Source organism: Macaca fascicularis, chromosome 6, assembly GCF_037993035.2.
Source record: "Macaca fascicularis isolate 582-1 chromosome 6, T2T-MFA8v1.1".
Taxonomy (NCBI): domain Eukaryota; kingdom Metazoa; phylum Chordata; class Mammalia; order Primates; family Cercopithecidae; genus Macaca; species Macaca fascicularis.
In genome coordinates this window covers 102149614-102173747 of record NC_088380.1, presented here as the reverse complement: position 1 = coordinate 102173747, position 24134 = coordinate 102149614, and the positions used below count along the sequence as shown (strand labels likewise).

General features: G+C 46.5%; 1 protein-coding gene and 1 pseudogene across 4 annotated transcripts in view; one reads left to right on the top strand and one right to left on the bottom strand.

The window, feature by feature from the left end:
• The window catches only part of LOC135971355 (SH3 domain and tetratricopeptide repeat-containing protein 1-like), a 52219-nt gene extending 29051 nt beyond the window's left edge, over positions 1 to 23168 (bottom strand). For 2 of the 4 annotated variants that reach the window (XM_073993935.1, XM_073993938.1), the window contains exon 1: positions 23020 to 23168. The gene's annotated coding sequence lies outside the window, so the exon portion shown is untranslated. Of the gene's footprint in view, positions 1 to 19890; positions 20008 to 22449 lie in introns of all 4 variants that reach the window. The other 2 variants (XM_073993937.1, XM_073993936.1) reach the window with 2 other exon arrangements.
• Positions 22389 to 23827, top strand: LOC135971354 (uncharacterized; annotated as a pseudogene).
• Positions 23828 to 24134: the final 307 nt, after the last annotated feature.

Here is a 24134-nt window from a genome sequence, read left to right as displayed (position 1 = left end):
CGAGCAGTCAGGCCGGCTTTCTCCCCCCCCACTCCCTGCATTCCTGTCCCTAAGGAACCACAGACAATTCCACCAAATATAGGCAGGAGACAGCCACCTCCTTCCTACAGCTGGAGGGGGGAAGGGTCCTCTCGGGCCTTTCTAACTGCATGAAAACCAAACTGTGAGCCGTACTGACCCGGGCCTCACTCATGTTGCAGGCATGTACAACACAGGTGCCCAGTGGTATCATCAGGCAGAAATATGAATGTGCTTTCCATCGTTTTCATACAGTGATTCCAGAACCGCTATTCACACAGCTCCACTTCTCACACATATAACGGGCTTCATGGATTACACAGCATTTTCACCAAGCCCCTCATCCGCTCCTCCCAGCAGCCTTGTGTGATCCCTTCAGTAAGCTTCCTCATCTCCATTTCTTAAGAAATGGAGTTTCTGAGGTTATGAAACCAAAACTTTCCCAAGAACATCCAGCTGGTGTTAGAACCAGGATATGAGGGCTTCTGATTCTACAACCAGTATTTGTGCCAATATTCCACATGGGCCCCTCCAGGGATTTCTGCCTGATCTTAAAATGCAGACAGCAAATCCGTCTCTCTAGAGTTCTGGGGTTCCCTATAGACAAGAAGTAAAACTTCTAACAGAAAGCTTATACTTATTTGGAAGGCTACGTGGGATATTCCTTTAAGTTAGTTTGTTCATGTTTTGGAAAGATTGTTCCAATGACAATGCGGGGCATCAAGTGTAGAAAGGATTCCATGATGAGGCAGAGAAACAATTCAGTGGCTCTTACAATAGTTCAAATGAGGCATGAGGCGCAACCAGAAAGGACAGAGGGAAAATGCATTGGAAAGAAATGCAAAATGAAGTCCACTCAGACCCAGGATGGAAAAAAGGGGATTAAGCATGATAGTGGTTTCTAGTTTGAAAGACTGATGAACAACGATGTCATTAACTACTGCAGAGTGGTATCTGGGGCCTGGGTGCACCAGTTTGTTTAACCATTCACCTGCTGAGCAGTTTCCAGGCTGTTTCCAGTTTCTAGCCTTTATAAATAATGCTGCTATGAACAGATACATAAAGGCTTTTGTGTGAACATAAGTCTTCATTTCTCTGGGATAACTGCCCATGAATGTGACTGCTGCATCCTATGGCAATTGCACATTTAGTTTTTTCAGAAACTGTCAGCTGTTTTCCAGAATGGCTGTACCATCTTCCATTCCCACCAGCCAAGTGTGAGTGATCCCATTTCCTTGCATCCTCACCAGCATTGGTCTTGTTACTACCTTTTATTTTAGGCATTCTGATAGGTGTATAGTGATGTGGCTTTAGTGTGCATTTTTCTGATGGCTCATGATGTTGAACATCTTTTCCTGTGCTTATATGTTATCTGAAATGCCTCTTCAGGTCTTTTATTCATTTTCAAAGTAGATGATTTGGTTTCACTGCTGAATTTTGATAGTTCTTTATATATTATAGATATGAGTCCTTTATCAGACATCTGGTTTGCAAATAGTTTCTCCCAGTCTCTAGCTCCTCTTTTCATCTTTATTTTGCACTGTACATTTTAGTCCATGATCCATTTTGAGTTAATTTTTGTACGAGGTATAAGGTTTAGATCAGAGTTCAGGTTTTTTTCCTATGAATAATCAGGTAGCCATTAACATTTTTTAAGAGACAAGGTCTCACTCTGTCACCCAGGCTGGAATGCAATGACAAGAACAGAGCTCACTGCAGCTTTGACTCCTGGGCTCAAGTTATCCTCCTGCCTCAGCCTCCTGGAGTAGCTGGGACCACAGGCAGGTACCACCACGACCAGTTAATTTTTTTAGTTCTTGTAGAGACAGGGTCTTGAGCCATGTTCCCAGGCTGGTGTGGAACTCCTAGGCTAAAGTCATCATCCCACTTATATGCGGCCAGGCAGTGGCACATGACTGTAATCACAACACTTTGGGAGAATGAAGCAGGAGAATCACTTGAACCCAGGAATTCCAGACCAGCCTGAGCAACAGAGGGAGGCCCTGTCTCTGCAAAAAATTTTAAACATTAGCTGGGCATGGTGTTGTACACCTGTGGTCCCAGCTACTTGAGAGGCTGAGGTGGGAGGATCTCTCGAGCCTATGAGGCTGAGGCTGTAGTGAGCCATGATTGCACCACTACATTCCAGTCTGGGAGAAAGTGAGACACTGTCTCCACAAAAAAAAAAAAACAAAAAAAAAACAAAAGAAAAGAAAGAAACAAACAAACAAAACATGCTAGAGCATCACCCATATGAGACAGGTATTGTCTTTCTGAAAATTTAATTACAGTTATATAATAGACATGTAAAATGTCCACTTTGAAAGCTTGAAAAATATATAACTCTAAGTATTCTTACCTTAAAATTCTGATTCCTACCTAAGATATCACATACTGTTTACATAAGTATCACAATGCCTGGACAACAACTAAAAATGTGTACGAGGGAGAAAAATGAGCATGTATGCCTATTAATTAAGGTATATTTCCCCCTCATTACACAAAAAGTCATCACGGCAAACCCCTGTGACTGTATCTAAAGCAAGCCTACAGTTTTACTTCTCTGTATAATAAAATGCAAGGCTAAAATTCAAATACTAAACATTTCCTGAAGCCAAGGGTAGTTTACTTAAAATAAATGCCCCGGGTCTATATCAAAAATATGAAAAAGCTAGCTACTTAGCCATTGCAATCTAAGTTCAGCTTTTTCTTTTTAAATTGACACATAATTGTGCACTCTACATATGTATGGAGTACACATAGTGATGTTATATTACATGTAATTTATGTGATCAGCGTAATTAGCATATCCACCATCTCAAACATTTATCATTTCTTTGTGTTGGTAACGTTCAATACCCTTCCTCCAATTATCTGGAACTATATATTCTTTTTTTTTTTTTTTTTTTTTTTTTTGTGAGACAAAGTCTTGCTCTGTTGCCCAGGCTGGAGTGCAGTGGTGTGATCTCAGCTTACTGCAACATCTGCTTCCCAGGTTCAAGCTATTCTCCTGCCTCGGCCTCCCTGGTAGCTGGGGTTACAGGCACCCACCACTATGCCCGGCTAATTTTTGTATTTTTAGTAGAGATGGGGTTTCACCACATTGGCCAGGCTGCTCTCAAACTCCTGACTTCAGGTGATCCACCCATCTCAGCCTCCCAAAGTGCTAGGATTACATACATGAGCCATGGTGCCCAGCCTGAAACTATATATTCTTGTTAACTATAGTCGTCCTATGTTATAAAACACTAGAACTTACTCCTATCCAGCTCTAATTTTGCATCCTTTAACAAATTTCTCCCTATCTCCCTCTTCCCCCACCCTTCCAACGCTCTAGGATCCTCTGTCTACTTTCAACTTCCATGAGATCCACTCCTTTTGCCTTCCACATAAGAGAATATATGCTGTGTAACTTTCTGTCCCTGGCTTATTTCACATAATATCTTCCAGTTCCATCCACATTGTTGAGAATAACAGGACTTCATCCTGTGTTATGGCTGACTAGTACTCCACTGTGTATAAAGACCACATTTTCTCTATCCATCATCTGCTGTTGGACACCGAGGCTGATTCCATACCTTGGCTATGGTGAACAGTGCTGCAGGAAACACAGAGGTGTGGATGCCCCTCCAACACTGATTTCCTTTTCTTTGGGTATCTACACTGTAGTGGGACTGCTGGATCACACTGTAATTTCATTTGCAGTTTTCTGAGGGACTTCCATACTGTTTGCCATAGTGGGTGCCCTAGCTTACTCTTACTCTTTTTCATTTTTCTCTTTGAGACAGAGTCTCACTGTTGCCCAAGCTGGAGTATAGTGGTGCAATCTCGGCTCGCTCACTGTAGCATCCGCCTCCCGGGTTCCAGTGGTTCTCATGCCTCGGCCTCCTGAGTAGCGGGGATTACAGGCGCCTGCCACTGCACCTGGCAAATTTTTGTATTTTTTAGTAGAGATGCGGTTTCACCACGTTGGCCAGGCTGGTCTTGAACTCCTGGCCTCAAGTGATCCGCCCACCTCAGTCGCCCAACAGTGCTGGGATTACAGGTGTGATCCACCATGCCCAGATAATTTTTGTGTTTTTAGTAGAGACGGGGTTTCACCATGTTGGCCAAGCTGGTTTCAAACTCCTGACATCAGGTGATCTGCCCATCTCGGCCTCCCAAAGTGCTGGGATGTCCGCGTGCACCCCGCGCCCAGCCAGCTGCTCTAGTTTACACCCCCCTACACCCTGTAAGAGCTCCCTTGTCTCCATATCCTTGCCAGCACTTGTTATTTTTTGTCTTTTTGATAATACCCATCCTAATCGGTGAGATGATACCTCACTGCGGTTTTGATTTGCATTTCTCTGATTGTAAGTGATACTGAACATTTTTTTCACATATTTTTTGGCCATTTGTATGTCTTCTTTCAAGAAATGTCTGTTCGGTTGGGTGTGGTGACACCAACCTGTAAGCCCAGCACTCAGAACGCTAAGGCAGGAGGACAGCTTGAGCCTAGACCAGCCTAGGCAGCAGAGCAAAACCCTAGCTCAAAAAGAAAAAAAAAAAAAAAAAAAAAAGAAATATCTGTGTCTGTTCAGCTTTTTGACCTCCAAAAATTAAGAGCCCATTTTGGAATCGGACGACCTGCCTGATTCAGAGACAATCTGTGTTTGGTTCTACTCTGCTACTTCCTATGTGACTTTGGGAAGTTCCCTTAGCCACTTTGAGCTCAACTTCCTCAACATTAACCAGGAATAAGTACCACCTGCCTCTGCTGGTTAACGCTGAGGACTGAAAGGAGAACCTCAACGCCACTTGACGATGCTGCCTGGCGGAAGCCCCTCAATGCGGGACTGGTAGGATCATCTGAAGCTAAGTACAACTTTCCTTTCCACTGTCCTAGGCTCACTCTGCATGCGATTAGAAAGGAATAGCGAATAAAGGAAACCAAAATAATTGCTTAATTTTTAATAAGAAATTTTTAAAAAGTGGGGGTGGTGGCAAAATAGGAGGGAGAGGAGGGGAAGGAAAAAGCAGCCAGTCCCAAATTCTAGTCCAGGGCTCATCCCCGGCCTCCTCACTCAGGCAATCACCAGTCCCCACCTCCTGGGGAGGGGTACTTTCTCCGCTGGATTCACCTACAGGGAAGGCACTGCCACAGGTGTTCAGAAACCAGGAGCACCTTGAAATGGGCAATGTGCTTTGGGTAGGAGACCTACAATTTGCCCAAAGAAACCACGGCACAAAAGTGACCCACATAGGAGGGACCAATGGCTGTAAATACTTGGTGGCAAAAACTGATGTCATACCGTCTGTAAAGGAGACACACACCCAAATAAAATTTGCCAAAATAGCATGAAAAAAATTCAGCAGACATCCAGTGCCATTCTGTTACTGAAATATGTATATCCCAAAGCCAGGGACCTCTCTGGAACACTGTCTTTATTTCCACGTTTCATGGAAGATGTTTGAGTGCACTCACGTGTGTCTCAACAAACCTCCAGTCCCTGCTCTAAACCCTGTGACTCCTCAGCAAAACCCAAAAACAAGTATCAGTTTTCCTTCCAAATGGGAAATTTCCTGACCTAGCGAAACCAGCATCAAATCCACTTATTATGAGATAGCTGATTACAGGCAAAGCCCTCTAGTCCAGGATGACTCCCCTCCTGCAGGAGCGGGAAGGATGGGCATAGCACTGGCCTTCCAGACCACATCTCCAGGCAGTTTGAAACCATGGCTGCTCAGGTGAGCCATGATAAAAATCAAAACCAAGTATCTCTGAAAAGTGTGCATGTCAAGACCCAGACCTCGGACCAGACTCAGCAGAAATGGATGTTGCAAGGTTTGTTCAGAGACCTCCTCTCCATACCCCCTCTCCCCGGGACCTCCCTCCTTGCACTAGCGGTCCAGGGCCAATGGACCGCTCCCTTACCTCTAGCCCAGTGCATTTTCAGGACCAGCTCCCAGACTGTACCAGACCCTGAAATGTATTCGCTGAATGCACTATTTCTTGAAATGATCATAAATCACCTGATTATAGCAACAATTGTTTTAAAAGTGTTCTCTCTCTCTCAGGAATCATGCCATGAGTTTGAGCAAGCAGCTTTGCTTCTCTCTACTGCAATTCTATCATTTGCAAAATGTTAACAATTACTGTGTTCACCCATAGCATTGTTGTAAAAAGCCTTAAGACCCACTTCATGTAGCCTGCCCGGAGCACAGACCCTGTCACATGGTAAATGCCCACTGAAGGTGAGTTATCTGTAGCTATTATTACCTGCCCCTCCAGCGAACAAAAGGAGTCGATCAGGTCTCATCGTATCACCATGAAAGGATGTCCATGTAGACTGTGCAGTGGGAGTAGGGGAACTCAATGTTTATCAGGTACTATTTTGTTTTTTACAAAGTGTACATATGTATTTGTAGGTACACTGGAAAAGATCTGGAAGGAAATACACCCAGTGTTAATAGTGACTACCCCAAAGACACATTCATCCAAACACACAACAGAAAAACACTCACTATCTTTCTGTCTTCCATATCATTTGAACTATTTTCAATAAGCATCTATGGCTTTTGTAAAGTTTTTGAAAGCAATTTATTGCATTTTTTTCTGGAGAAACAAGCAGGAGCACGAAAAAGGTGGAAACAGAAGGTAAAATGGAATGGGACTCAATGGAATTGAGTCCCAGCCAGGCTCAGCAGGCACACGAACCACACACCTCTCACTACAACTCAACACCAGCTCTCTCTTCTCTTGGTCCAATGGCCCAAGACTTAGAGATAAAATGTTTATTGTGATCACATCAATCACACCAAGGAACTTGGAACCACCCTTTCAAACTCCTCTCGTTGTGTGTACCTGCCCAGGGCTGTTAGCTTTCCTCCTGTGTCTTTGGCTGGCCTGTAATCCCCTAGCAGTGGAAATGCATCCTGACACTTAGCCATCATCCCCACAACACTCAGCACCGCATAGAGACCAGGGCAGTGATGCCCACTCGGACTGCGATTCACTTATAAAGCAAAGGACCAGGGGCCAGATGCGACTTGTCTTTGGTAACTCACCAGCTGTTGCTTGAACCAGAACAAAGCCAGGTCTCCTGATGCCCAGAAAAGAGCTAGTGCCTGTACCGCTAGAAAAGTGGTGAAAATGTTTTGCTTGCTGTGAAAAGACGCACTACTGGAGAAGATGGGTGCAACTTCTCATGGAGCCACTCAGCCCAGATCACCAGGAAACAGGGCTGCCGGATGACACACTAAGCCCAGATCACCAGGAAACAGGACTGCCATATGAGACACTAAGCCCATCCACTGGAAAGGAAATCTGGCTGGGCAGTAGAAGGAAATTCACACAGGTTACCCCAGCCCAACGGCAGGAACAACATGAAGAAAACAAAAAATAACTGACTGGAAAGCCATAGCCTGGCTAGCAAATTCAAAACAGAGCCACAATCCTAGCAGCACATATCACTGCAACACAGAGCTTCAGTCAGTGTGCTCACACTTTAAGTAGAAAGGTAAAATGTCCATGTTTTTGGAACAAAGGGCTATTTTTATGTGTGTGTGTGATGTCAGAACAAACTGTTGGCAAGGAAATAGAAATAGGCGCCCTTACACATTGACAGTGAGATAACAGTATGGCCCTAACAGAAGGGAATCGAGCAACACCCATCAACATTTAAAATGTGCAGAACCCTGAATCCCACAATTCCATTTCTAGCAATGCATCCTATGAACATATTGATGCAAATATGGAAGAATTACGTACAACTCAGCATTGATTAATCCAAACGGTTGGGAATAACCTAAATATTTACCAGTGGGGAACTGATGGAGAACACTGTTTATCTTATGCCAACATCTGTGTTTTAAAAAGAAGATACATAGGCTGGGTGCAGTCGCTCACACATGTAATCCCAGCACCTTGAGAGGCTGAGGCAGGTGGATCAAGAAGCCAAGATATCCAGACCATCCTGGCCAACACGGTGAAACCCCGTCTCTACTAAAAATACAAAAATAATCTGGGCATAGTGGCGCGCGCCTGTAGTCCCAGCCACTCAGGAGGTTGAGGCAGGAGAATCGCTTGAACCCAGGAGGTGGAGGTTGCAGTGAGCTGAGATCACGCCAGCCTGGTGACAGAGCAAGACTCCATCTTGGAAAAACAAACAAGCAAACAAACAAACAAAACTGGCAACAGTGGTCACAGAGCAGTGATGGGAGTAGGACTGCCTTTCACTCTCCAGGACCTTTTGAATGTCGCTCATATTACATACTCAAAATATATGACTACAGTAAATATTTTCAGAGTAACTATGAAAAACTGGGGAAATAATAATATCTAACACACAGGACTGCTGCATAATTAAAGGATGAAAAACATTAATCACTATCAGAGTTCAAAGGAAGAAAGATTAATTCTAGCTTGGATGTCAGAGCGGGGATCATGTAAAGGAAGTGAGTATTTCAAGTCTTGAAGGATGGAGAAGATTTAAAGAGGCAGAAGTGTGGAGATGATGTCCCAGATGGAGATAAGAACATAGGCGAAGACGATGTCCCAGACGGAAATAAGAACACAGGTGAAGACGATGTCCCAGATGGAGATAAGTACATAGGCAAAGACGATGTCCCAGACGGAAATAAGAACACAGGTGAAGACGATGTCCCAGATGGAGATAAGTACATAGGCAAAGACGATGTCCCAGACGGAAATAAGAACACAGGTGAAGACGATGTCCCAGATGGAGATAAGAACATAGGCAAAGAAGATGAAGAGATGAGAAGGTATAAATTCTAAATGCAGCTCTCAGGCTGGGCTTCAGAACAGCGCTTAGGCAACAAGTTGGAATGCAAGGCTGATGGCGGGAATGGAAACACTGCAACCCAACTTGCATATCACGCCCAGATCATGAGCCTTGAATGCCAAGCCAGGGAACCCGTCCTTGATCTTAACAACAAAAAATCACTGGGCTGGGCGTGTGGCTCACGCCTGTAATCCAGTGCTTTGAGAGGCTGAGGTGAGAGGACTGCTTGAGGCCAGGAGTTTGAAACCACTCTGGACAACACAGCAAGACTCTGACCTTACAAAAAATTTAAAAATTAGCTAGGCAGTGCTGGGATTACAGGTGTGAGCCACCACACCCGGCCTGGTTTCTCTACTTCTAAGGGCACTAATCCTGTCAGACCAGGGCCCACGCTCATGACCTCATCTAACCCTAATCACCTCTCAAAGGTCCTATCCCCTAATACCATCACACTGGCAGTTAGGGTTCCAGTACAAGAATCTGGAGGGGACATTAACATTCAGTTTATAACAATGTCTTTTCAATCCTGTTGAAAAAAACAACCAAATGAGTAGGCAAAGAAGTACCTTATATGTAAACAAGTCAGAACTTTTCATATTTCTGCGAACACATTAAGGTCAATTTAAAATGTCTGATAACAAGAGTCAGAAGCAGAGATAAATGAAAGTTAGTTACTCTGCATTTTAGGCCCACCTTGAGTTGTCTTCCAATGACATTGTGGCACAAAGAACACTGCTTTCTATTCCTGGTTTTGCCACCAAAGAAGCTGGAACATTTCCCTGTATTTCTGTTTATCTTGAAAATCACTGGGCTGACCTAGCAGACCTCCAAGGTCCCTTCCATTCACAAATTCCACAAATAACTTCCTACCAACAGAGGCTACACAAATAAACTACACTGACGAAGGGGAAAGCTAACACTAGCAAACAATGAGATGCACACAAGACAAGACGTATAGAGAAGTGGATCAACCACAAACTGGTGGACGATGAGCCGGCGGGGGATAAAAACACATTCCCTAACGATGGACAGACAGGAAATGGCGCTGAGGTAGTATTGTTGAAGATTTCCTATTTTACAACTTCAAGATAAATGGCCCAATTGTTTATATTCATTCTGATTAAATGTGAACGTGAAAACTTCCTCCAGGGGACACAGACATCTAAAAAGTTCCCAATGTATCCAATTTGTCATTTGATATTTTTACTGACAAGAAAAATGAGGGACTGAATATACAAACAGAACATGCCTGATCATATGTATAAAGACAGAACTCAGACCACAACCTGTAGCTGCCCACCCAGGAAACCAATCCCCTATCTACAGTAAACAGCTAGGAGGCCAGCCAGGCTAGCACATGAGACAGGAAGCCAGACTGCTCTCTCTCCACAACCCAGAAACTAAACCACGATTCTGTCCGTGGCCAGGACTTGACTCAAAACTGACAGCCACCCTAATTTTGGCCCCTATTTCCATTTAGGATAATTCAAAGAAAGCCAAATACACCCCTAACGAATCACATAGGACACCCCACTTCTGCACAGCCGCCTCCAGCCCCCACAACAGCCTCCACTGAGAGCCATTCTTTTCCATCCTGAAGCTTCCCCACTCCTCATCTGCCACTCACTTGCATGTCAGTCTCTGCCACACGCAAGTGATGGTGCCGACTCCCTTGCCACAGCAGCTCTGAGAAAGTCATCTCTGCCTGTCTCATGTGGGCGGCCTTCCTTTATTTCCCCCAAAGAATAAGTCTTAAATGAGGGGCTTCTCTCTATATGGCCCAGCTACACAATTCAGAAGCCCAGCATGGCAATTCCAAGCCTGGAAAGACCATACACCCCTCAGGTCTTCTTTCCACAAAACACAACTTCCTTGAGTTCTTCAGTCACTCCCCACTAACCGGGGAAGGAACCATGTGTTATGGAAAGATCAAGGGCTTTGAAGTCAAACTTCTGAGTTCATCAAGTACTTCATCTTTCCACTTAAATTACATGGCCCTGCCCAGGCGTGGTGGCTCACACCTGTAATCCCAGCACTTTGGGAGGCCGAGTTGGGCGGATCACCCAAGGTTGGGAGTTCAAGACCAGCCTAACCAACATGGAAAAACCCCGTCCCTACTAAAAATATGAAATCAGCCTGGTGTGGTGGCTCATGCCTGTCATCCCAGCTACTCGGGAGGCTGAGGCAGGAGAATCACTTGAACTTGGGAAGCAGAGGTTGTGGTGAGCCAAGATCACGCCATTGCACTCCAGCCTAGACAAGAAGAGCAAAACTCTGTCTCAAAAAAAAAAAAAAAAAAAAAAACAAATGACGTGACCTTGAACAATTTTCTTAACTTCTCTAAGCTTCTATCTTCATCTTCAATAAAATAATTTTACCTCTAAGATTGCATTAAATGGAATCCCACATGTAAAACAGCTGACAAATATTAGGGGCCCAACAGCTGTGTGCTCCTACTGCTGCCCCACTTTACCCCAAGGGAGAAGTGCAAGATGTCCAGAAAAAGCCTGTTGATCCCTACACCTCAGCATCCTGTGTTCACACAAGGCGCAGTGGCATCCAGACTTACCTGGGTCACCCAAAGACAAGCCATGTTTTGATTTGTCAACTTAGGTACACATGGCTTCTAATGTTCACCATATATGATCCATAATTTAGAAGAGATTTTCCTACACTACCCCGCGGTTCTATTTTAGCAGACTTAGATGTGCCATAATAGCTCACTCTCTTAAGCCCTCTTCAGTATCAAAAACAAAACTTTAATCTGTAACACAGTTATCAGCCGTGAAAGTGGAAAAGGTACCTATGAGTCAAAATGACCCTCTGCCCCGCTCCACCCCACCCTACAAAAAGCTGTTCAGGAGTATTTGGGCTGCTTATGAGAATGCTGTCTGTATTCCCAGGAACAGACAAACGCCTACCCTGGTTAGAAGCTGCACTGCTCAGCCTCCAGGGTAGAAAGCTCCCCACACCCTCTACCCAAGGAGAAGAGAAGCAAATGGGGTGGCCAGGCTCCAGGACGTGGACTGTTTAGTGTGGTTTCTGCAGTCCAGGTCACCGCCATGGGTGAAGCTTTTCCTTCCTTCTTTTCCAACCAAGTGGCCAAGGTCCTACGGCTGCTGTAGGGCCTCTTCCCCAGGATGAGACAGCCCAGCCATTCCCCTTCCCTCTTTTTTTTTTTTTTTTTTTTTTTTTGAGATGGAGTCTCACTCTGTCACCCAATCTGCACTGCAGTGGTGCAATCTTAGCTCACTGCCACCTCTGCCTCCCGGGTTCAAACAATTCTGCCTCAGCCTCCCTGGTAGCTGGAGTTACAGGCGCCCAGCACCACGCCCAGTTAATTTTTATATTTTTAGTACAGATGGAGTTTCAACTTGTTGGCCAGGCTGCTCTCGAACTCCCGACCTCAGGTGATCCACCTGCCTCGGCCTCCCAAAGTGCTGGGATTACAGGCATGAGCCACCGCATCTGGCCGAGTCAGCCCAGAAATCTTGACTTTTTGTTCTGGCAAAATTACTCTCTTCCACGTCTGCCTTCCAAGTAGCTAAATCAGAGATCTGGCCTTGGGGCAGGCTTGAAGAACCCCTGTTTTTTGGTCCTCAAGAGCTCCTACCAGGGTCTGGGACAATTCCAAGACTTGTGTTCTTAAAGAGGAAAGAAACCTCACATACACGGCTCTCGCAGAGCTCAGGCAGAGCTCAGGCAAGGCTTGGGAGGTGGCCCTAAGGTTTGGGTGTGCCATCTATGATAACAGCTAAGAGATCTGAAGCCAGCTGTCTGGGTTCCAACCTCAATTCCAACAGCACTGGCTGTGTGATGTTAGACAACGTCCCCAGCCTCTCTGTGGTTCAGTTTCCTCACTGTAAAAGGGACGCAACAATAGAGCTTCTCTAAAAATTAAGTGAATTGGTGCATATAAGGTATTCAGAACAATGCTTGGCACATGGGGGAGTTCAATAGACACGTAATGAACAGAGTAACTTAGCAATTAGTAAATATACTCATCCAGGACAGGCGCGGTGGCTCACGCCTGTAATTCCAAAACTTTGGGAGGCTGAGGCGAGAGGATCACTTGAGCCCAGGAGTTTGAGACTAGCATGGGCAACACAGCAATATTCCATCTCTAAAAATGTGTTTCTGTAACATATATGTCTATATAGACTCATATATTCACAGTGTATTTATAATACACAAAATAGCGGAATACAGACTTAACTATTCACAATGGTTACTTCTAGAGAAGGGGAAATGCAAATTTCAGCTTTTTATGCTACACATATATTCTTGTATCATCTGAAATATTTAAGCAAATTGTATGTATAAATTTGCCCCAAAACACATAGCAGAACAATGTAGTTTTGACTCAAAAATCTTCAAATCATGATGGAATTGTCCTGTGAAAGTAAAGTTATAGAGATGAAAAGTCTCCCTCCAGCCTAAATGCTCTTTCATATGACCTATATTACACACACCAATGCAGACGCCCCAATCCTTTCCCCACGGTCATAAGAATTTTTCAGTGAACTGTATTCCCCTTTACAAACTAGATGATAGTTAGAGTTACCAGGCAAGAACGTGGATCCAGTTCTGCTTTTTCAAAGCCCAATGTTCCTCACATAATAGCAATGCATTCTTCAACCGGTCAACTGCCCCCAACACCTGAGCTCTCTGTTGTACACAACTCAGCGAGGCCTGGGAGAAAGCAGGTGCAAATTTCACTTACTCAGTAACAACACATCCCACCTGATTCCTCTGCTGGGCTAGTTCTCAAGTCATCTTTTTCTAAGCTTTCATTCGGCTCTACCACATGTACCTAGGCTGGGTAAAATACTTTACCAGGTTTTTTTTTTTTTGAGATGGAGTTTCACTCTCTAGCCCAGGCTGGAGTGCAGTGACACCATCTCGGCTCACTGTAACCTCCACCTCCCGGGTTCAAACGATTCTCCTGCTTCAGCCTCTCAAGTAGCTGGGACTACAGGCACACCCAGGACTACCACCACACCCAGCTAATTTTTGTATTTTTAGCAAAGATGGGGTTTCACCATATTGGCCAGGCTGGTCTCAAACTCCTGACCTCATGATCCGTCCGCCTTGGCCTCCCAAAGTGCTGGGAATACAGGCGTAAGTCACCGCACCTGGCCTACTTTACCAGTTTTATTCCTGAATTAAACCTGTTATTACTATCAATAACGTCAATCAGTGCCATTTCATTCACCGTATGACACACACACACAAAGCACTCCATACTCGCTCCACCTATCTGCTTTTCTGCAATGGCCACAGTGTTCCCCATCTTACATGAGAGGCACACACAAAGACAATGACTTCTCCAAGGTTTTGTAATTCACAATCAGTGGCAGAACCAACATGACCAACCACGTCTGGCCAAGGCCTGTGTTTCAGCCACACCATCTGGTTGCTGCCCCAAGGCTCAATGGGCAAGTAACAGATCACTCCGATTGCAGAGGCTTCAGAAATGCCTTCCACCATGGTACAATGGACGGTTCGCTCTCAGAAGGGGAGGCAGGGGTGGAATCAGCACACAGTTCTGCTAGGTTTCTCATGCAGGGCACAGACTATGTGTATTTTGTGCCTTGCTTTGCAGTTGAAATGTCTCCTGCCCCCTGTACAACAGCTTTCTTTGTCCTCTCCACATAAAAGTACAACTGAGGTCCTCAGGGGAAGGCAGTGATCACTGCCCTGTGCCACACCTGACTGATGTCCAAACAAGTGGACACACAGGCTCTTCTCTTATGGCCCAGGCTGCCCCCATCTGCTAAGCATCAACAACTACACATAGGATTTGCAGAACATGAATGACATGGAGGTGACTGCTTTATCTCTGTTGAAAACTTACTGCACTCTCTTAAAAAAGGGAATTCAGGAAAAACTGAACATTTGAGGCTGGCTGGCTGTAATCTTCAGCTGCTGAGAAAGCCTCAGCTGCTCGGTTCCACTGTGGAAATCCAACTCCTCCCTCAAAGTCCAACTCAAGTACACCTCCTCTGCGGTGACTGCCCCTTCCTCCCTTTCACAAGCATGTGTTCTCTCTGCAGTCCCAGAGCATTCTATCGCCACCTCTGGAGCCACACTGTCCCAGCCTACAGCCAGCTCAGCGCACAGCTGCCTCTCCCTTTGTGTACCTGCAGGCCCCACCTGGGCTGGAAGGCTGCCTCCTTCTCCTCCGCACAGAGGCGGCACTCAGGAACTACTGAATGAGGGAGGGAGTGGATGAGCAAGATCAGCCAAGGGCTACAGGGAGTGACCTGCAGCTCCCAGCAGGAACAGCCCCTGCCCTGCCAATCCGGAGGTGCTGGCTCTGTTCTCAGCAGGGCCACTAAAAGCTCCCTTATAACAGCTCTAGGACACGACGGTCAACTTGGTGTCAGGCCCTAGAGACACCGAAACTCCTAACAAATAAAGAGGCCGCGTATGCAGCATGCTCGTTAAAAGCACAGGCTTCGGAGTCAGAGCTTGAATTCCGCTTATTATGTGACCTTGAGCAAGTTACTCAATGCATCAGTCTCATTTTGTCACCGGCAAAATGAGGACATTATCTGCCACACAGTGTTGCTGAAAAAGTAAGAGAGGTGACAGACGCAAAGTGCTTGGCACTTACTTACTCTTATTGGTTTATTACAAAGAAGAGAACACGGGAACAGCCAAATGCAAGAGAGGCACAGGGCACACCACGGGGCAGAGAGGTCGAGGCTCCCATGCCTGGAAGTGCCACCTCCCCAGCACCAAATGAGTTCACCAAACCAGAAGCTCCCCAAACCCAGTATTTAGAGGGTTTTATGGAGTTTTAATAACATCAACATGATTAAGTCACTGGCTACCCGTGACTAGCTCAATCTCCAGCCTGTCTCATCTCCCCTCCCAGAGGTAGGTGTGGGGCTGACATGTCCAACTCTATAATCATGACTCATCTTTCTGGCAACCAGCCCTGATCCTGAACCTGTCTAGGGGCCGAAGCCCCCTGTCATCTCATTATCATACAAAAGACACTCCTATCGCCCCAGAGATTCCCAAAGTCTTAGAAGCTCTTGTGTCAGGTATTGAAACCTAAGACCAAATATTATAACCAATGATGTTCCTATCACTCAGGAAATTACAAGGGTTTTAGAAGCTGTGGGCCAAAAACCAGGAAGAATACTAAATATATACACTATTATACTATGTATCCCACTATCACAATAATTTTTTTTGAGACAGAGTCTACCTCTGTTGCCCAGGTTGGAGTGCAGTGGTGCAATCTCAGCTTATGGTGCGATCTCAGCTCACTGCAACCTCCACCTCTCAGGTTCAAGCAATTCTTGTGCCTTATCCTCCTGAGTAGCTGGAACTACAGGTGTGCAACACTACAACTGACTAATTTTTGTATTTTTTAGTAGAGACGGGGTTTCACTGTGTTGGCCAGGCTGGCCTTCAACTCCTGGCCTCAAGTGATCTGCCCACCTCGGCCTCCCAAAAATCTGGGATAAGTCACGAGCCACCGTGCCTGGCCTCACTAGCACAATAATTATACTGAGAGGATGGGGGAGAAAAACGTGGGCAACAGGAGGAGCGGGGAAGGTAAGCAGCCTGAATCCTTGTCTTCCATAGTAGGACACCTCCCTGTCTTTCACACAATCTAGAAGAACGAGCTAAAACATAAACACAGTAACCTCCAAGGAGCAGGGATCAGAGTGGAGAAGGGTAAGGTGGGGGATTGCTGGGTTTTGTCCTAAGCCTTGTTAATTTCTGACTCTTAGAACTGTAGGCCTGTACAACTTTGCTAAAAATGAGTATTTACCTGTAATCCCAGCACTTTGGGAAGCCAACGTGGGCGGATCACGAGGTCAGGAGATCGAGACCATCCTGGCTAACACGGTGAAACCCCGTCTCTACTAAAAATACAAAATACTAGCCAGGCGTGCTGGCAGGCGCCTGTAGTCCCAGCTACTCAGGAGGTTGAGGCAGGAGAATGGTGTGAACCCAGGAGGCGGAGCTTGCAGTGAGCTGAGACTATGCCACTGCACTCCAGCCTGGGCGACAGAGCGAGACTCCATCTCAAAAAAAAAAAAAAAGAGTATTTAGTTTTTAAACAAAATCTGATATTTGACCAACAACAATAGTATATTAAGTGATATGGTTTTTTGTTTTTGTTTGAGAGAGGGTCTTGCTCTGTTGCCTGGGCTGGAGTGCGGTGGTATAATTCTAACTTACTACAGCCTCAAATTATTGGGATCAGGTGATCAACCTCTCGAGCAGCTAGAACCACAGGTGTGCACCACCATGCCCAGCATTCTTTCTCTCTTTTTTTTTTTTTTTTTGGTAGAGGTGGAGGTCTTGCTATGTTGCTGGTCTTAAATTGCTGACCTCAGTGGATCCTACTGCCTCAGCCTCCCTAAGTTCTGGGATTACAGGTGTGAGCCACCACACCAGGCCAAAGTGGTGTATAATAAAATTTTTTGGAATCCAACCACTTTGAAAAAGTATGGAGAGCTATAAATCATCTCCCCATAAACACACATGGATGCAGATACACAAAATTGTTGCACAGGATTTTGGGGACTTCATAAAGTCCTGAAAGCCAGGTTAAAAACCTTAGGACTATACATTCTGGTTTCTTTTCTTTTCTTTTTTTTTTTTTTTTGAGACAGTCTTGCTTTGTCATTCAGGCTGGAGTGCAGTGGCGTGATCTCCGCTCACTGCAAGGTCTGCCTCCCAGGTTCACGCCATTCTCCTGCCTCAGCCTCCCGAGTACCTGGGACTACAGGCGCCCGCCACCATGCCCGGCTAATTTTTTGTATTTTTAGTAGAGGCAGGGTTTCACCATAGCCAGGATGGTCTCAATCTCCTGACCTCGTGATCCACCCTCCTCGGTCTCCCAAAGTCTGGGATTACAGGCGTGAACCACCGCGCCCGGCCCTAGATTCTGGTTTATTAAAGGAAATGCATTTCAAGTCAGAGTTTGTCATTTATTGCACAGGAAAATAAAAACTTAGTTAAGAAAATCAAAAACACCCACATGATAAAATGAGGTCCTACTTGGTTTTAAACTACTTGGTGACCACCATCAGTTGTTTGCTTGACCACAGGATGCACCTAATTCCTAACTATGAATAAAGGTACAAACATTGTTTATTGGGCTTTTGGCTTCAGCCTTGAAACAATCAGATTCTCTCAAACTCAGGAATGTGAATCGCTGTTGGGTTGATGCAGCTGTTTCCATTCTAGAAATGGACCTGGAATCATGTACTTTTCGCCCATGAAGAGTCCTTTGTGCAAAACTTGAAAAGGGAAGGTCCCAAATTCCCCATATGGTATTTCTTCCAGTAGAGGAATTACTCTAATGACTTCTTAGCAAAACTTACATGATCAGGGCAGGCCATCAAAATACTCCAGAAAACAAAGTTTAGCTCCATTTCTGATGGACCTGTCTCCACTGCTATCAGTCTCACCAACAGCCTCACATCAAGTCAGAGGAACGGTTTTTTCATTTAAGAAGGATCTTCATGGCTGGGTGTGGTCGCTCACGCCTGTAATCCCAGCACTTTGGGAGGCCAAGTTGGGTGGATCACGAGGTCAGGATTTTGTGACCAGCCTGGCCAACATACTGAAACCCCGTCTGTACTAAAAATACAAAAATTAGCCAGGCTTGGTGGCACGTGCCTGTGGTCCCAGCTACTTAGGAGGCTGAGGCAGGAGAACTGCTTGAACCTGGGAGGTGGAAGTTGTGGTGAGCCAAGACTGCACCACTGCACTTCAGCCCGGGCAAGAGAATGAGACTCCGTCTCAAAAGAAAAAAAAAAAAAAAAAAAAAAAGGACCTTCATGTTCCTGCCAACTTGCAAAAAAATTAAATAAATAAATAAATAAATAATTGATATCTGTTAACCAGAGGTGACAAAAAGCACCTCCCAGGCTGCTGTAGTAAGTGGATCCGTAACTGTGGTGGGAGATTCCAACCCCCGAGACCTGTGACTATGTCGTGCAGCAAAAGGGCTTGGCCACAGGCCTTAGGAAGAGTATCCTGGGCTATCCAGGGAGGTCCAATCTAATCCCATGAGCCTCTAAGAGCATAGAACTGGCCAGGCGCGGTGGCTCACACCCGTAATCTCCACACTTTGGAAGGCTAAGGCAGGCAGATCACGAGATCAAGAGATGGAGACCATCCTGGCTAAAATGGTGAAACCCATCTCTACTAAAAATACAAAAATTAGTTGGGTGTCATCGCGGGCAACTGTAGTCCCAGCTACTCAGGAGGCTGAAGCAGGGGAATCACTTGAACCCAGGAGGTAGAGGTTGCAGTGAGCTGAGATCATGCTACTGCACTCCAGCCTGGGCAACAGTGCGAGATTCCATCTCAAAAAAATATTTTAAAATAGGGAATAGAACTTTCTCCGAGTGCAAGAAGAGAAATGCACAAAGGGGAACTGGAGAGCCTGACCAGGTCCCTGGCCTACCTAGTCCTGAGCTGATGGGACCACGTACAAAGACCAGATAGAGGCCTCAGGAGCTGAGGGCAGCTCCCAACAGATGGAGAGCAAGGGAACAGACACCTCAGTCCTGCAACCACAAGGAACTATATTTGGCCAAAAGCACTTGGAAACAATTCTCCAGTGAGGAATGCAGCCCAGCCCACATGGTGATTTTTGCCCAGTCACATCCACGTCAGTCTTCTGCCCCATAGAACTGTGAGATGATACAATTTCAATTGTTTTAAGCCACTAAATTTGTGGAAATGTGGTAAAGCAGCAACAGAAATGAATACAGTGATTCACGTGGAAACCCCTAGAAGAGTTCCTGGCACAGTGTTGACACCTGACAAGCGTTTCCTGATTTCCTTACATCGCAAGGCAGGGCTGGCCACACTCCATCCAAAACAATAAATGATAGACTTGTTCTGACAAAACAGATTCAGTGAATTATAAATGGCCCAGAACACCTACAAATTTTAGGTTTCAGGTAAGTGATTGCCTTTCTTTTCACTTAGAAGCCTCCCAATGCTCATCTTACTGATAAACTCTAAGTACCAGGCAGGAGACTAAACACCAGACAAACCCAGCCCCAGATGCCCCAAGGGAGCCCATCCCAGCACTCACTCTCCGCTGCACTGAAATGATGTCCAGGTCAGTTTATCCCACTAGACCAAGAACTCCAGCTCTCCACGTGTGAGTCACCAGTGCTGCCTCTGCATCTCTGCTTCTAGGATGGTGCTTCTGCACTTCACAGGAAATCTGTATCAATGTTTGTCAACACTATATATGACAGTGTCACTTAATATCTGCACAGAAAACATAAATTCTTTGAGGACCAGGGCTGGGTTTATTAGCCTTTGTAATCCCACTGCCACTGTCTGAGACATCAGAGGCACTCGGTAGAAGTTGGTGAAGAGAAAGAAAAGGCAGAGGAGAGACAGGAAAGCAGGACCAACACCGCAGACACAGATTCTGAGGTGGCCGGAGGAGAGGCAGGGCAGAGAAACTTCCTGGATGCTGGAATGGGGTTCACTGTGATATCTGCTGCTGGATTTCAAATGTCAAAGGTGACGCTTTGCTGACCTTGACCTCTGACTGCCCTTTAGCTTTCCCAACCTCAACACAGGGCACTTAGAAACTGCAATGTCAAGAAATTATGCTTCATTAAAGCATGGGAATGTTATTTACATGGACGTTCATTACTGAATTTTTTACATGGGAATGTAAATAATTGAAGAGATTGTTAAAGATTAAATCATGCACATTCAATAACTTTGTAAAATATTAATGATAACTGAAACACAAATTTTGATGTTCCCCAAAAATGCTAAAATATAAAAAAATACTGGCCAATTAAAGATAGAAAACAATCCTAATGCAGCTCCCCAACAGACACATTAAAACTTCTCTATACATTAAATATTTCGGATTTCAAAGGAAAACCCAGATTCATTCCATTCTTAATATGGCGTTAAAAAAAAAAATCTTAGGTAATACAATATTTCATTTAAAATTTACAAAATTCCATTACATTCATTATTTCATTTGATCCTCAAAACAATCTCCTGAGTTAGGCAGAACAGGTATTATTAACAACTAACTCCATTTTACAGGTAAGGGAACTGAAGTTCAGCAAGTACTTGGGCTTAACAAAAGCTTTAATAGGGCCACATATCAAAACCAAATCCTCTGCTCAAAAGAACTAGAATAAGTTATCTTTTACATATTATTCATACTTATATCCTGTCAATATCCAAAAATGTTTTGAGGTAGCCTGCAATAATAGACACCTATCCAATAAAAACATTAAAACGAAAAACAGGGGGAAAAAAAAACAGCAGGTGACATGGGAGACAGACGAAGGTAGATAGCAAAGACTGAGACTTATAATCTAAGAAAACTTCATCTCTGACCTTCCAGTTCCAGGGAGATAACGCTAAGGAAACAAGATGGTTTATAGACTCATAAACTGACAAAAGAGAGGTTGCATCAGTTCTTAACTCTGAAACACTCCTAGCAGCCACAGCAAATCTCTAGGACAACATACCAATGGCATCAAAGCAAGAGTATACTTCGGGATAGAGTGAATTAAGTTCCCTGTTTGGGACCCAGGCCAGGGCTAGAGAAAAGAACTCTGAAATGTAGAGCTCAAAAATACATCCTCTGTCGGCCAGGCGCAGTGGCTCACACCTGTAATCCCCAGCACTCTGGAAGGCCGAGGCGGGCAGATCACGAAGTCAGGAGATGGAGACCATCCTGCCTAGCACAGTGAAATCCTGTTTCTACTAAAAATACAAAAAATTAGCCGGGCATGGTGGCAGGCGCCTATAGTCCCAGCTGCTTGGGAGGCTGAGGTAGGAGAATGGAGTGAAGCCAGGAGGCGGAGCTTGCAGTGGGCCAAGATCCTGCCACTGCACTCCAGCATGGGCAACAGAGCAAAACTCCGTCACCAAAAAAAAAAAAAAAAAAAAAAAACATATATATATATATATATATACCCTCTGTCTTCTCCATACCCATGTGTCCCCTTCTGTGAGAGACTTCCTTACACCATTGCGGGGAAGAGAATTTTTCTCTGCTATATTTGCTTGAAAGAATTAAAGGTGTAGGGCAAAAATTCTTGGAAATTATGTAGTTTACGATCCTCAAAAGTGAGAAAAATGAAGCCCAGAAGAGAAGGCCTTCCAGGAAAATTCCAGAGCCAGAGGTAGACCCAGTACATTGTTTTTGTTTTTGTTTTGAGAGGAAGTCTCACTCTATGGCCCAGGCTGGAGTGCAGTGCAGCCATTTCACTCACTGCCACCTCCGCCTCCCGGGTTCAAGCTATTCTCCTGCCTCAGCCTCCTGAGGAGCTGCGATTACAGGCGCCCACCACCACACCCAACTAATTTTTGTATTTTTAGTAGAGACAGGGTTTCACCATGTTGGCCAGGTTGGTCTCCAACTCCTGACCTCAAGTGATCCGCCTGCCTAGACCTCCCAAAGTCCTCGGATTACAGGCGTGAGCCACCGTACCAGGCAGACCTGTTAAGTTTTAATCAAGTACTCTGAACTATGCAACAAACGCTAGGAAGTAATAGAAAAAAAATTAATCTAAAAACCCTCTGGAGAGTCAAGGAATTGCAGATTTAAAATAGCACGAATACTTGGATTCACGGTATTGAAAAAGGACCTCGCATTTACCCACGCGCGCGGGTCCACGCAGCCACCTATATAGGTGACAAAACACTCAGGAAGCCCTCATGCGGGGCCGGGAAAGAGCCCCCACGCAGAGTCACGGACTCCCTCGTCCGAAGGTCCGCGCAGTCCCCTCGGTGAGTCTAGGGAAGCAGTCTCGCTGCGAGGGAGGGCGAGGAGGGCGGCGGAGTCTCCCTCTCGCGGTGGCCCGGACCCCGCCCCACGAGTGGGCCCTCGCAGGGCCCCCTCTGCTGCACGCGGGGACCAGCCACGCTGCGGGGAACCGGGCAGAAGCCAGCGCCTGGGTCCATGCAGTCCCCTCCGCGGCAGACGCGGGGAGCCGGGGAGCAGTAGGGACCGGCCCTCACCCGCAGGGCGACCAGGACACCCCGCGGGCCCACGAGGTACCGCAGCAGGCGCTAAGCCCCCGGTGCCGCCCAAGGCCGAGACAAAGCCCTGGAGCAAGGACCCCGGATCCCAACCTCAGACCCTGCGGAGCCCAGCTCGGAGCCGCCAGGCGCGGGGCAGAGACCCCCGCCCGGTCCGGAGACCCCGTCGCCCGTCGCGCCCTCTCACCTCAGGCTGCCGCCTCGCAGCGCTCGCTCCTCGCCGCGGCGCCTGGGCCGACTGGAGCGCAGCTGAGCAGCCGACAGAGCCGCGGCAGCCTCAACAATGGAGCCCCGGGGCGGGGCCGCCGCCGCCGCTTCAGCCCGTGTTCCCCGCTCAGGATCCGGCTCGGATCAACGAGCTGCAGCTGGCGCGGGGTTGCGGCCGGGAAACACACCGCGCAGGTGCACACGGCCCAGCCCGCCGCCCGCAGCCCCGCCCCCAGCGGAGCCGGGCGCCCAGGGCCCGCCCCCCGGGCAATGGGGAGCGAGCTGCGCGGAGAGGGCGGGGCCTGGGGGAACAAAGGCAGGTTGGGCGGGGCGGCGCTGGGACTGGGCGTGCGGTGTCCCGCGGGAGGACCGGACCCAAGAGCTGGCCGGATCCTGGCCTCCTAGAAGACCCAGCTCAACGTCCACCTGCAGTCTGCCCTACAGGACGCGCTCATCTCAAGCCCAGAACTCAGGCTTTTAGGGCAGAGAGCGAGAGACAGGCTTGCTTTACAAAAAAGGAAACTGAGGTTCAAGGAATAGGATTGCCTGCTGCCCGAAGTCACGTAGTCCCATTCACTCGTTCACCTTGTCATTCAGCAAACATTTGGAAGCACGTATGGTGGGCGTTAGGAGTGAAGTAGGGCCAGGCGCGGTGGCTCGCTCCTGTAATCCCAGCAGTTTGTGGGACGGAGGCAGGTGGATCACTTGAGGCCAGGAGTTCGAAACCAGCCTGGCCAACAAGATGAAACCCCATCTCTGCTAAAAATAAAAAAACTTAGCCGATCGTGGTGACGCGTCCCTATGGTCCCAGTTACTGGGAAGACTGAGGCAGGAGAATCGTTTGAGCCCGGGAGGTGGAGGTTGCAGTGAGCTGAGATGGTGCCACTGCATGCGCTCCAGCCTGGGCGACAGAATGAGACTCTGTCTCCAAAAAAAAAAAAAAAAAAAATTAATAGAGGGGAAGTAAAAACGAACTTAGGCCTTCCCTGAAGGAGCTCGGCCAAGGAGTACCTGAAATGTCTCTGCATCTCTTTAAGGTCTGATAAAGGAACCAGGAGCAAGCGCTAATCACTTCCCTTTCCTACCTCAGAACTT